Genomic DNA, 13549 nt, shown 5'->3' with positions numbered 1-13549 from the left:
ATTTGTTTCACTCCATCCACTTCCATTGCTCCACTTGATCCACTAAAATTTGCCTCACAGGTTCCACTGTGCTCTCCTTTGATTTTATTTTTGCACCTACAATGTTTTGATAATATTGCAACATCTATCACTTTTCCACTATCACCACAAGTAGCAGTTACAACCCCATTCAGGAATTTATGACCCCTCTTTTGCCAGGAACCATCTAATGCCATTACCAAATCCCTAGAACCACCATTCATTTCTACAGATTCCTCCACTGCTTCCTTCATGGTTTTCAAAGCCACATCTTCATTAGAGTATCCTACCAGTTCACAGTAGTACCCAAATTTGCTTGGAGGCGAAGGCAAGTTCATAATACCACAAAACAGTTTACCAGCAGCAGACCCTTTTCCAATGGATCGAAGACCATACACAAGTCGAATATTCACATCAAACACTCTAGATCGTCCATTTTCACCAAAGAGACTGGCACGTGAATTGTAGAAAGTCACTTGATACTTGCAACATGCACAGATTATCTTCATCTCACAAGCTAAACCAAAGTGCTTTGTTATCTCTAGTCTCACTCCTACACTTGAACACATTTTGCACAGAACACTTTCTTTCAGCACAGAAGATAATAATCCAATATTCAGTACTTCGTTAATCTCATCACTGTCACTAACATATTCACGAAATCTGTCACTTCCACCAGTCAGCTTCTTGCTAGATGATGTCACAGGGCTATGGCCGGCCATGTGTCGCTTAGCAGAAGAACGCACTGTTTCAGTAATTGTAGTGTCGCAACTTGGTATTAGTGTTAATTTTCTTTTCCCTACGTTCTTCCTCTTCTTATATACACGGTTACTAAAACGTGGCATCGTAACGAGAACAACGCTTTACACAAGAAGTATAATACTACCAACAACAGGCGCAACACTGAACTAATTCGAAACGGTAAACAGCAAAGAGACGATGTTCCGCGCTCTTAGCGCTTCATTTGTCACAGAAAACAATGTAGCCAACCCTTGCACACAGAGAAAATCCCAAGCAGTTCGCCACGAAGTCACGAGAGGGTGTTAGATGCATTCAGCGGCCGCCCATTTCCTCTGCAGGCATGGGGGAAAATGGTAATAACTCCACTTCTAGGGCGAGTAGAACAATAATTCAAAGTTTACATTAAAGAGGAATGTTCCAATTAATTTTCGGTAGCAAAAAAAAAAAAATTAAAAAAAATAAAAAATAAAAAATAAAAAAGATCGTAATTTTTTGGATTTGACCACCTCCGGCTCCCCTTAAAGAGCATCGGAAATGTGTTAAGGAAAGCATTATATTTGTCATCTATGTTATCGACACTATAAACATCCTGCCACTCTTGTTCCTTGACGGAGTTTTAAAAACTCTATATTGCTGTTGGATTAAATTTCCTAAATAGTTTGTAATTATATGTGACATTTGTTTGAGTACAAAATCCTTTTAGTGTTAAAATTTGTGTGTCATGGACTGAAAGACCATTCAACTTTTTACTAACAGAATGCCAATCGAGTAATGAAGAATGAATAAAAATATTGTCTATGGCTCTGCTACTTTTATCTGGCACCCTAGTTAAAAAGAAACACAGTATGCATCAGAACATATGAATTTAGGAGCTCTACCAACATACTTTTTCTTGCACGTTCATATACAAAATTAATAATGAAGTCACCACATATAACTCATTTCTGGTACTTCCTGCAAAGTGAATCAAGAACCCTCTGTAGCCTGAGAAGAAATGATCTGAAGTCAGAGTTAGAGGACCTATAAACAACAACAATTAGAAGTTTAGTTTCACTAAATTCAACTGCCCCTGCACAACATTCAAATATCTGTTCAGTGCAGTTCTGTGATACGTTTATGGACTCAAATGGAATACTTTTTTTTTTTGTATATGGCCACTCCCCCACCCTGCAAGGAACTCCTTGAAAAACAGCCAGCTAATCTGTATTCTGGCAAAGGAAGCCTCTGAATTGTCAAATTCTGTAAGTGGTGCTCCGATATACCAGTAATTTCAGAGTCAACATATATAGGCAGTTCACTAACTTTATCTGCTTTTGTACTCCATGGTTTTAGACTTCTGTGTGATTTGAGTTACCTTTAGGGGAAAACAGGTTGCAAAAGTAGAAGTAACTTTTTTAATGAATGCTTTGTATTTTCCTTTTGAGTCAGAAGTACTGTAAACATCTCTGCAGTTAATGTCTCTTAGCAATTTTCTGAATTTCTCAATTTTTGACTGATTTATTACCGTCCTGTACTCAGATTTAATAGATTTTTTTATCCTGGCAAGTTTCAACATTTAGCACAAGTTACTGCATGTCATGATCAGATAGCCCATTTATTATGGGTTTTGTGATATGACTTTTTTTTCCCTAGATTTGTCTGCAAAAATATTATCAAAAGCAATCTCAGAGCATTTACATATCCTTGTTGCAAAGTTCACAGTAGGCACTAAATTGAATGACAGTGTTACAGATTGCAATACTTTTTCACTGACAGAGCTTTTCAATTAATCCACATTAAAATCACCAGTAACCACTATTTCCTTGTTTTTTACTGTGAGATGGGACAACAGAGCTTCCAGATACTTTATGAAGAGGTTAAAATTTCCTGAAGGTGATCTGCATATCCTTACTATTATAAAGGATTTATTATGAAATACTACTTCTGTTGCACAAGCTTCTAAGTGCTGCTGGTAACAAAATTTATTCATATTAGTATTCTTGAAATCAAAACAGCTTCTGACAAATTTGGCAACTCCTTCTTTCTCCATATTCTCTCTATATAAGTTAGAAGCTGACTTGAATCCTGTAACATTTAACATATCTATACCAGTGGTCACATGATGATGAGAGGGGCAGATTATAACAATTGGTTTGCTCAACTCTAATTCTTCAACACAAATAAGCAACTAATTAAGCTTACCCCTTAGTCCTCTGGTATTCTGATGCAATAAGGATAACTGATTTTGTACACTGGCTGAATTACAACTGGATGAATGTAGTTGTCCTGTCAATTTTTGAGTATCTCTAGTTTCCATCAGAGGCTGTCTGCATGAATTGTGTACATTAAAATTTGCTTTCTTACTGCCTGTTTTAACAATGTGAATGTCATTTTCAGAGTGTCTCTGAGCATCTGTTGTTTCTGCCCTCCCTACTAAAAAAAAAACAAAAAAAAAACTGCTGTTCTGTCGCTTGTAGCAACTGGTACTTTACCACTTGTGATAACAACTGGTACTTTACCACTTGTGATAGTGCTCCCCTTAAGTTATTTGCTGCTAGCCCAGACAGTTTTCCCTTCCCATTCCTGCTGAGGTGAAGGCCATGCCTAGTATAGCCCCACCTACTGACAGTCAACAGGAACCACACTGATATGAGACCCAATACCTTATCCAAGCAGCCTTTCCACCTCTAAACTAACTCTCCCAACAGAAGAGTTTAAATGAGGCCGATCATAGTGCCTCGTAACAGACACAGGCCCACACCAGTATGTCTAATTGCTGAAGCTATCTTTACCAGGTCACTCTAAATTGAATAATTAGGGTTCGTGTCTATGTTGTTGCCCGCCCCACCCACTATTACGATGGTGTCTTCCTTTGTGAAGTCTTTACACAGTAACCTACATCCTCTATCACCTGATCCAGACTTGCACGAGGTTTAAAAAAACTTGTTATGTGGTAACCTGACCCTAGTTCATCCTGCAACAGTTGGCCAACACCTCTACCATGTGAACTACCTAACAACAAAAATTTCTTCTTCTTCACAACTTTTTCTGAGTTCTTAATTTTCAAAAACTTTTTGAAAGTTTGTTGTATCCTGTCTACTTCTACATCTGCTTGTGGCTCATCAGTTTCCAACTGTGACAACAGATCAAATCTGTTTTCCACATTCGCAACAACACTTTCTGAGAAAGTCCTATTCCTATTTCTTATATAACTTGTTGTCACTTCCCACCTATCTTTTCTCTTTTCCCCTCATAACCAGTCTCGTTTCATCAGCATGGGGTCTGTGACATGTGAATAGCCGCCCACATGAGTAGACTACCATGACAGGGCAAAACCGCAGGCCATTTCTGGGGGTATCTGTAACGGATCAGGCCTGCCGACCTGAAGTCCATCATTTCCCACTAATGTACAGGCCGTGCCCGTCAGATCTAGCCTCACAGATCTGCCCACAGACCAGGTCTGTTTGTGTGTGATTTAATGTGGTGGATTTTTGTGGTTTATCCATCGACCCTGAACCCCAGTGCTCCTCGGCAGGCCACAGGCCACAGGCCATGGGCGATGGATTTCAGGAATAGCGACTGCCGCATTGCAAGTACATTATACAGTGTGGTGTTTTATCGACATTTTATTTATTCTAGTACATTTTGGCACTTCAGAAGTAGTTTATATATTAGAAAGTATGGGTGAAAAGAAGTAGTGTACTCACATATTTCTTGAAAGAAAAACCAGGCATTACCTGTAAAATGAGACATAACACAATAGGTAATACCCGACAATAACAAACATAGTAGAACTAACATTTTATTGGTGGTCACCTATAGTATTCGTTTACACAACTCTTCCCAGTCTTATACACTTCTTTCAAGAGGCCTACATTTTTCTGAGGTTGTTTGTGAAATCAGTGATGGTATTTTAAATCTGTCTTGCGACTCCAACAAAATGTGTATTTTTGTCACCAAATGTGTTTTGTTTTATTGAAATAAAATAACATCAGTGATCTTAATGAAACACATACACCATCTAAAAACAGTTCATTACAAAAGATGTAGATTTTAGTACTTACCATTTTTACTCACACATTTAGAAATACAGCCGTCCTTACATTTTTTGTCAACTTACGTCTTTACTTACCCTTGAGATCTCAAAATTTGTCAGGGAAAAATGCTGCAACTTGTCTGGAAATCAGGGAGTTTCACTTGGGGAAACTTGTGGCAATCCTGGATTCCCTTTTGTCAACTTAGGAAGTCTCCCAAAGAGGTTGATTCCAATCTGGCAGAATGGCACTGCTACATGCAGAACTAGTATCACATGCCACAGTGGTATTTGTGGCACGTACTTACATTACTGGCATTCCTAATGGTGGCTCACATACTGCCTAACAGATTGGTAGAAACCTGATAAGTGATACCTTTGTCTGATTGTGTCTAGAGTCCTCACGAATCCAATGTGACCAGATGTTGAAGAAGTGTCATGGAAATACTTCAGGATAGCTGGCCATAGATGAGCTGCGATGATGAGCAACCATTTCTGCCCCATTACATCATAGCTCCTCTTACACAGTGCTCTGTTTATTAATTGGAACTATCCTTTGGTTTGTTCTTTGTCCTTTAATACTTCTATGGTTTTCGGCAAGCTATGTCGTCCCTCTCTCAGCAGTAAAATCATTTAATGCATGACAGAGATTTGGTCCATGCTTCTGTGTTCTGCCAAAGAATTCTTGGAAGGCAGTTTGTGCCCTTGTGTTTGTGTATGCTTTTTTATACTACTGTGATGTCATACTCCTGAAACCTCTGTGCCTATCTCACCAGTCGACCTGATGAATCCTTGAAGCTAGTCAGTCAGAAAAGAGGACTGGTGGTCCTTCATAACAGTGAATAGTTTGCCAAATAAATACAGCTGGAATTTGTTGGTGGCCCAAACAACTACAAGGCACTCTATTGTGTTTGTGTTGTAGTCTTTTATGAGCCTCAGTAGCTTTTCACAGTTTACAAAAGTTTCATAGATAAAATGAGTATCTGGACTGACGACACAAAATCAACTCATTGATAATGGTGGGGTAACATCATCTTCAATGCCAAACACCCTTCCAGAGCAATCTCTGTTGTGTGTGCGTGTTGGAATAGTTTCATCAATCTGGAGCTCTGATCTTCCACAGTCTTTATCACTGCTTGTGATGCCTCCAAGAAGTCCCATCTCAGAATAAATTTATCTCTATATTATGTGAAAACAAATTTGAAGGGCTGTGTTCTGTCATTGATAGTTATTCTTGGAATACATGTTCCTGGATGTATTTCCCATTTGTGACCTTCAGCAGAATCACTTTCTTATCACAGATTGTAGTCTTTTTTAGATGGCAAAAATAAATGTTCATTGTAGCAGATAAAGAAGCCTCCAAATTGATTAGCACCCAGACAGAGGGATCTATAATGAGATTTCCCGACATCTAGGTAACTGTAGTCCATGGAGGACTTTCATCCGTGGTGGCCTCAACTCCATAGATTGTTGCCTTGCTTAGTTTTCCTGAATTCAGCAGCTAGGCCAGTGGCTGGTATCTCTGTACGGCAATGGAGAGAGCCGCAGTGTGTTTGGGAGTGACTGCATCCTGGGTTTGGCCATGGGCTTTGTCCCACAGGTCAACTACATACATCTGCAGTCAGCTGGTGTGAATACCACTGTTATGATGGTTTACTTGTTGTGACCTAATAGTTATTGACCACTCATCTCCTTTCTCTGCAGTGGCATACAACATCCACAGTGGAAAGTCGCCATTGTGTTGTTCTCTGTCCTCCAAGGATCTTTTCTTCTGCTGCGCATTCTACTTGGCGGAGGAGTTGGTTGTACTTGTGCTGGTTGGATACTGGGTTGTTTGATGGCTGCAAAACAGTCTTTGCATCATAATTTGCTTGTGACTCACCGAAGTCTGCAATGTACTGCCTCTTTGTTTGTCGAGCGTGCTACGAAGCACTGTTCGTGTCAGCAGTTACATTGTTCTCATTACATGTATGGATACTGTACCCTCACAGACTAGTGGCGAAGATTGTTGCTAAAGATCAACACACCTCTTCTTCAACATTGATGTTGCCTGATGTTTGGGGTTGACATTGATGACTGCTCTCTCTTGTGTATCAATCTGACATTTCTATCTGTCATAAACTGCTGTACTTTTTTTTTCTACCTTATGAGGTGATGTCACGGTGGTCTTCCATAAGTGCCATAGGGATCGTATTTGCGAATTGGTCATACCTCATTTGTCCAACTCTTTTCTGTTGCATTTCCTCAATGCAGTGACACGATTTGATGAATTCCTCTGTTTTTGTTACTTTATTTATTTGTTTGTTTATATGACTCAAATGCAGTGTAAAAATGCAGGTATATAGTATTAGTATATGTATATAACAAGAGTACAGAAAGAAAAAACTACATATAAAAGTAACTAGATGTCAGGCTCCAGGTTCCTAATCCATATAACAGCTGTGTCGTCAGCTTTCATGAGGTCGCTCCAACTCCCCTGTTAGGAATGCAAGGGGCATTCATTTCTAACTGTATAGTAATAGAGTAGCATGGATAGCTGCATCAAACCAGTCTCAGGACTGATGACCACAACAACAACAGTAATCGGAGGTGCATATATTGTTGGAAAGCCTCACTTGGCCGTGTATATACTGCAGTAGCTAATACTGGCCTGCTTACCTTTCAGTGTTAGCAGATTTCTTGGATACGCCAACATTAAAGACTGTTGTATCACCGTATTCGTATTTTCCAGAGTTTTAGAATGCTATTTAAAAAGTACGTTGGAGCCCCACAGTCACTAACCAGAAACTCTGTAGCACCCCATTCGTAAAGTGAATCTGCACATCAACCACATCCAATGCGAGCTCTGTTCAATTTGACCCACAATTTCCTGTCGCGTTTTGTGCCAGCAATATCACAGTTATACTTTTGGTTCCACTCGTGCTCTTCAGGATTTTCAATTAGGTGACAGTTCTGATCCCACAGGTCTCTCACCTTGATATTACTGCCATCTGGATGTTCTGCTTGTCATAATGGTGGGTTTCATGAACGGTGTCTGTTTCATAGTAGACTTGATATGTCTTCCTGTATAGGTAATGCCAGGTTCTCTTGTAACTTGTGGTAGTCTCCAAGCAAGGCCTCGCTTGTACCAATTGCGGGTGGATATTTGTTGCTCAGCAGAGGAAGCCAATAAATCAGTGTTGGTCGGATTGTCCCAGTTATTAACCGTGTAGTGTGGTTCAACTGGCTGTCAATCAAGTTGGTGTGGCAGGTGTTTAGCCACACTGGGACACAATACTCAGCAGCTGAGAAGACGAGTGCAATGGATGATGTGCGTAAGTTATCTGCTGAAACTCTCCATGTCATTCCACACATTTTTTGATTAATATTGTTAAGAGTTTTTGTTTTGGCAGTGATAGTTTCAAGATATTTTCTATATGAAATGGTGCTGTCAAGGGTAACACAAGGCACTTGGAATACTTGGTATGGCAAAAAGTGTTTCTGTTACCTTGTTTGTTGTTCAGATCTAATGTACATACTTCAGTTTTACTTGTACTGAATTGAAGTTACCACTTTCTAAAATAGGAGCTTTTAACAGCTAGATCTTCTGTGAGAATTGTTTCCGCTTGTCCAAGATCTTTGGTTCTACAAGCAAGAGTGATATCTGCGGAGCAGAATTTTGTTGACCTGATATTGGGGAATCGGAGATATACAGGGTGTTACAAAAAGGTACGGCCAAACTTTCAGGAAACATTCTTCACACACAAAGAAAGAAAATATGTTATGTGGACATGTGTCCGGTTCCGCTTACTTTCCATGTTAGAGCTCATTTTATTACTTTTCTTCAAATCACACTGATCATGGAATGGAAACACACACCAACAGAACGCACCAGCGTGACTTCAAACACTTTGTTACAGGAAATGTTCAAAATTTCTCCGTTAGCGTGGATACATGGATCCACCCTCCGTCGCATGGAATCCCTGATGCGCTGATGCAGCCCTGTAGAATGGCGTATTGTATCATAGCTGTCCACAATACGAGCACGAAGAGTCTACATTTCGTACCAGGGTTGCGTAGACAAGAGCTTTCAAATGCCCCCATAAATGAAAGTCAAGAGGGTTGAGGTCAGGAGAGCGTGGAGGCCATGGAATCTACCAATCCATCAGTCACCGAATCTGTTGTTGAGAAGCGTATGAACACTTCGACTGAAATGTGCAGGAGCTCCATCGTGCATGAACCACATGTTGTGTCATACTTGTAAAGGCACATGTTCTAGCAGCACAGGTAGAGTATCCCATATGAAATCATGATAACGTGCTCCATTGAGCGTAGGTGGCCCAATCAAGACATCACCAACAATGCCTGTCCAAACGTTCACAGAAAATCTGTGTTGATGACGTGATCACACAATTGCGTGCGGATTCTCGTCAGCCCACACATGTTGATTGTGAAAATTTACAATTTGATCATGTTGGAATGAAGCCTCATCCATAAAGAAAACATTTGCACTGAAATGAGGATTGACACATTGTTGGATGAACCATTCGCAGAAGTGTACCCGTGGAGGCCAATCGGCTGCTGATAGTGCCTGCACACGCTGTACATGGTACGGAAACAACTGGTTCTCCCATAGTACTCTCCATACAGTGACGTGGTCAACGTTACCTTGTACAGCAGCAACTTCTCTGACGCTGACATTAGGGTTATCGTCAACTGCACGAATAATTGCCTCGTCCATTGCAGGTGTCCTCGTCGTTCTGGGTCTTCCCCAGTCACGAGTCATAGGCTGGAACTTTCCGTGCTCCCTAAGACGCCAATCAGTTGCTTCGAACGTCTTCCTGTTGGGACACCTTCGTTCTGGAAATCTGTCTCGATACAAACGTACTGCGTCACGGCTATTGCCCCTTGCTAATCCATACATCAAATGGGCATCTGCCAACTCCGCATTTGTAAACATTCCACTGACTGCAAAACCATGTTCGTGATGAACACTAACCTGTTGATGCTATGTACTGATGTGCTTGATGCTAGTACTGTAGAGCAGTGAGTCGCATGTCAACACAAGCACCGAAGTCAACATTACCTTCCTTCAATTGGGCCAACTGGCAGTGAATCGGGGAAGTACAGTACATACTGACGAACCTAAAATGAGCTCTAACATGGAAATTAAGCGTTTCTTGACACATGTCCACATAACATCTTTTCTTTATTTGTGTGTGAGGAATGTTTCCTGAAAGTTTGGCCGGACCTTTTTGTAACAACCTGTATAGGTTGAGTAATAGAGGGGCTAAGATGGGGCCCTGTGGTGGACCATTACTTAATTTCCTCTCCTTGCTCACATTTTCTCCCAAGTAAACGCAGAAATATCTATTGTTTATCATGGTGTTGGTGAGAGTTACAGTTTTTCCGCATCAGATTGTTTTCAGTAATTTGTGTATCATCCCTTCTCTCCAGGCTTTGTCACATGCTGCGGTTAGGACTACGAACGTGACAGATGTCTTCACATATTCTTGGAAATCATCTTCTATGAAAGTTGTTAGGGCCAATATCTTGTAGCAGCAACTTCTGTGTGGCCTGAAACCTGCTTGTTCAGCTGAGATATGTTCCAGAACGAAGCTGCTAATTCTGTTATAAATGAGCCTCTTCTCAGAGAGTTTATAAGCACAACACGAAAGGGAAATTGGTCTGAAACTTTTGAGTGGTCAGCTAGTGTACCTGGTTTCAAAATTTCCACTATTTTCCTTCTCTTAACCCGTTGGGCAGTGATCTATTATCTAGAATGTTGCAGAAGAAGCAGACCAGCTATTTTTTTCCACCATTACCCATGTTTATCATAAATTCCAGGTGTATGTTATCCAGACCAGGTGCTTTACCTTATTTAGTTTGTTTCATGGCCTCGTCCAATTCAGTCAGTGTAAATGGCGAAGAGAAATTGAATTCGTTTGGGCTGTGAGCTTTTAGAGGCAAGTTCTCATATTTTATTTTGGAAGTATGGTGTTTGCCATGGGATGATTTAGAATGTTTCAGCTATATGGTTAGCAATTTGGCTACCTGAAATACTACTATTGTGACCAGGCTTATTGGAGTCTCTGCCAAGCGTATGCAGAAGCCTCCATGCCTTTCTACTTTAATGTTTGACAATTTCTACTGTCTCACACCATCATACTCTTTTTAGCAGTGTCAAGACTTTGGAGGTGGTCTGCTGCAATATTGCTGTCACCAGTTTCACTATATTGTTCATAAAATTGTTTGCAATGTTCATTCTGCCCTGGTATATATGCCTTTCTGTATCCACGAGGATAAACCTTTTAGCAACAGTAAGAACGGCCATGACAAATTAAGGGTAGTTTTAGGTTCTGGTGGAATAAAACAAATATATTTAACTTGGTGGTTGGCAAAACTCCTCCAATCAGCCCTGCTGAAATTCCATCTCAGTCGCGGTACAGATCTCGCTACTGGGACATAGAGCCCCATATGAAGGATAACTGGCCTGTGTTGAATGTGTGGGGAATTTGGTATGACTTCTCTGGATGTAGGCAATGGGTACCCTCTGTAGTGCTGGGACACAAAGCAGAGATCCGGGTTGTAATATCTTTGCCAAGTGGCTGATCTGAACGTCCCCAAACCTGTGACATCATAAACAAGATATATATTTTCATTTTCTGCCCAGTTGTTGAGTGCAATACTGCATTCATTGTCAGATGCGTAGTTCCAATGACCATGGTGACTATCAGTGGATGGGGAATAATCGGCAGAACATCCAGTGGCCACTGCACATTTGGTGGCTTGTAAATATTATTTATAATGGTCTCCTCCATTTATATTGAGACATAATGGATCTCATTTTCAGTGTTTGTCGAAATGAGGTGAGAACGCTAGTTATAGCCCCCCTTCATAGGTTTCAACACTGTACACGCTGTGATTTGTAGCACCCATAATATCGTAGCCATGGATCCTACTTCTTTTATGCAGGTCTTCCATTGTTGGAGAATGTGTTCTGTGGATTAGAACAGTGTCAGTATCATCATCAACAACGAGTTTAGATAGGTGCTCACTTGCAGCTCGGCTAATGCCTCCTGTGTTTAAATGGCGTACTTGGACTGAAGGGCCAGTCTATTAATCATTTGGTCCTGTGAAAAGGTTCATTTTTTATGGTCTTTTGATTTTGATTTGTGTGCATGTTTGTAGCAAGCAAATTCAATATTTGGTCTGGCTGCTGTTTCGTTCTAGATCATTTAGTCTCTGTATGTCCATCTTTTCAGACACCTCAGCTATTCAGTACAGAATGTAAATCAAACATCTTTCAGCTGTCTTAATTTTCAGACTTATTTTATTGGGCTGCCAATTTTGGCAATATAATTCGCCATCTTGAGGCCCCTGTGTACAGACAACAATGATAACAATATGAAATAGATACAAAAGGGGGTGGTGCAAGTCATATATACAGTGGTAACATGTGATACCATAATAATATTAAAACTGTACAGGAAGTTACAGCAAAGTTACAGATAAATTAAGGAATGAAATAAAAGAACAATTGCAAAATGTATTAACATAAACTAGGGAGCAAAATACATATCTACATATCTCATATAATTGTAAAAAAGTATCTACTAAACAGAGATCAATATTGCATGTCATGCCTAGGTAATCATGGTGTAATGCCAATGCAATGCCCATGAAACAACTGGATGAAATAATATAAGTCATATACTGATAAGCACAGAATGAAGGTAAAACATTTGATTACATGCTGTCATATACTAGCAAAACATAAACCACTTACTGGAGGTCAATCCCATAACTATCTCTATCATCATGTTCCATATACTAATAACTAATAAAGTTGGAATATAAAGTTACATCAATTCATGAGGGTATCTTTCTTCAGTCGTTGCAATTACAAACATGTTTTTTTTTTTTTTTACCAGATGCATTTTACTTCATTGAGGTAAAGCATCATCAGGGGGTCCACAGTTGAGTTATTTACATTTTGATTTGCTTTTAGATCAAAAAACAGTATGTTAAGAATACGTTGATTTGTACTTATGGTGATTTTTTGGCTGATTTCTCACTTACATTGGGTAATGCCATCTGCTAGCACATCATTGTTCTTCTGTGTTAGACACTGATAATTTTGGTCTAATGTTTAGATTTTCTGCAGCACTCTGCATTTCTTGTGTTTTTCCCAACACACTTTGATGCAGGCCACTGTATTCTGTTTGTTTTTGTACTTCAAGTATGTGTTGTTGTTCGTGTTTTGTAGTGTTGCCAACATAACCTTTTCACTACTTTGTCTTTGACCTACAACATTTTATTAAAAAAATTAGATTATTGTAAGTGTGTAATTCTATTTAGTTATGTTTTTGTTTATTTATGTACTATTTTTTATTTCATTTATTTTTTTAGGAGAGGGGGAAACTATGAAGAGTTGACATAAGTATATAGCAGTGTGATTTAGTGCGAGTTAGAGAAGATGAGGAGCGAGAAGTGAAATGAAACAGTGAGTGAGGGAGAGGGAGGGGAGGGGGGCTGTGGGAGAGTGGGAGGGGATGAAGGAAGGAAAAGGCTCTTCTTTTTCATGTAATTGCATCAGTTATTCTATATAGAGCCTGGTTTCCAATATTTACTTGGTCATTGAGCAACTGTTTGTTTTGTTTTAATGCTTTGGATAATATTCATATTGTTTTCAATATTGCTTGGTTCATGATGTTCTTCTTTTAGATGAGCCACAAATGTTGAATGATATGTACCATATTTAAATGGTCTGATATTGGAAACCAGACACTATATAGA

General features: G+C 39.7%; 1 protein-coding gene across 1 annotated transcript in view; it reads left to right on the top strand.

Moving 5' to 3' along the window:
* Positions 1-13549, top strand: part of LOC124555324 (endoribonuclease Dcr-1-like) — a 290534-nt gene that overhangs the window by 132358 nt on the left and 144627 nt on the right. The gene's annotated exons all lie outside the window — the stretch shown is intronic.

The sequence above is a fragment of the Schistocerca americana genome, chromosome X (genome assembly GCF_021461395.2).
Source record: "Schistocerca americana isolate TAMUIC-IGC-003095 chromosome X, iqSchAmer2.1, whole genome shotgun sequence".
NCBI classification, from domain to species: Eukaryota; Metazoa; Arthropoda; class Insecta; order Orthoptera; family Acrididae; genus Schistocerca; species Schistocerca americana.
Note: the sequence above shows the minus strand (reverse complement) of the source record. Positions and strands in the feature narration are given on the sequence as shown.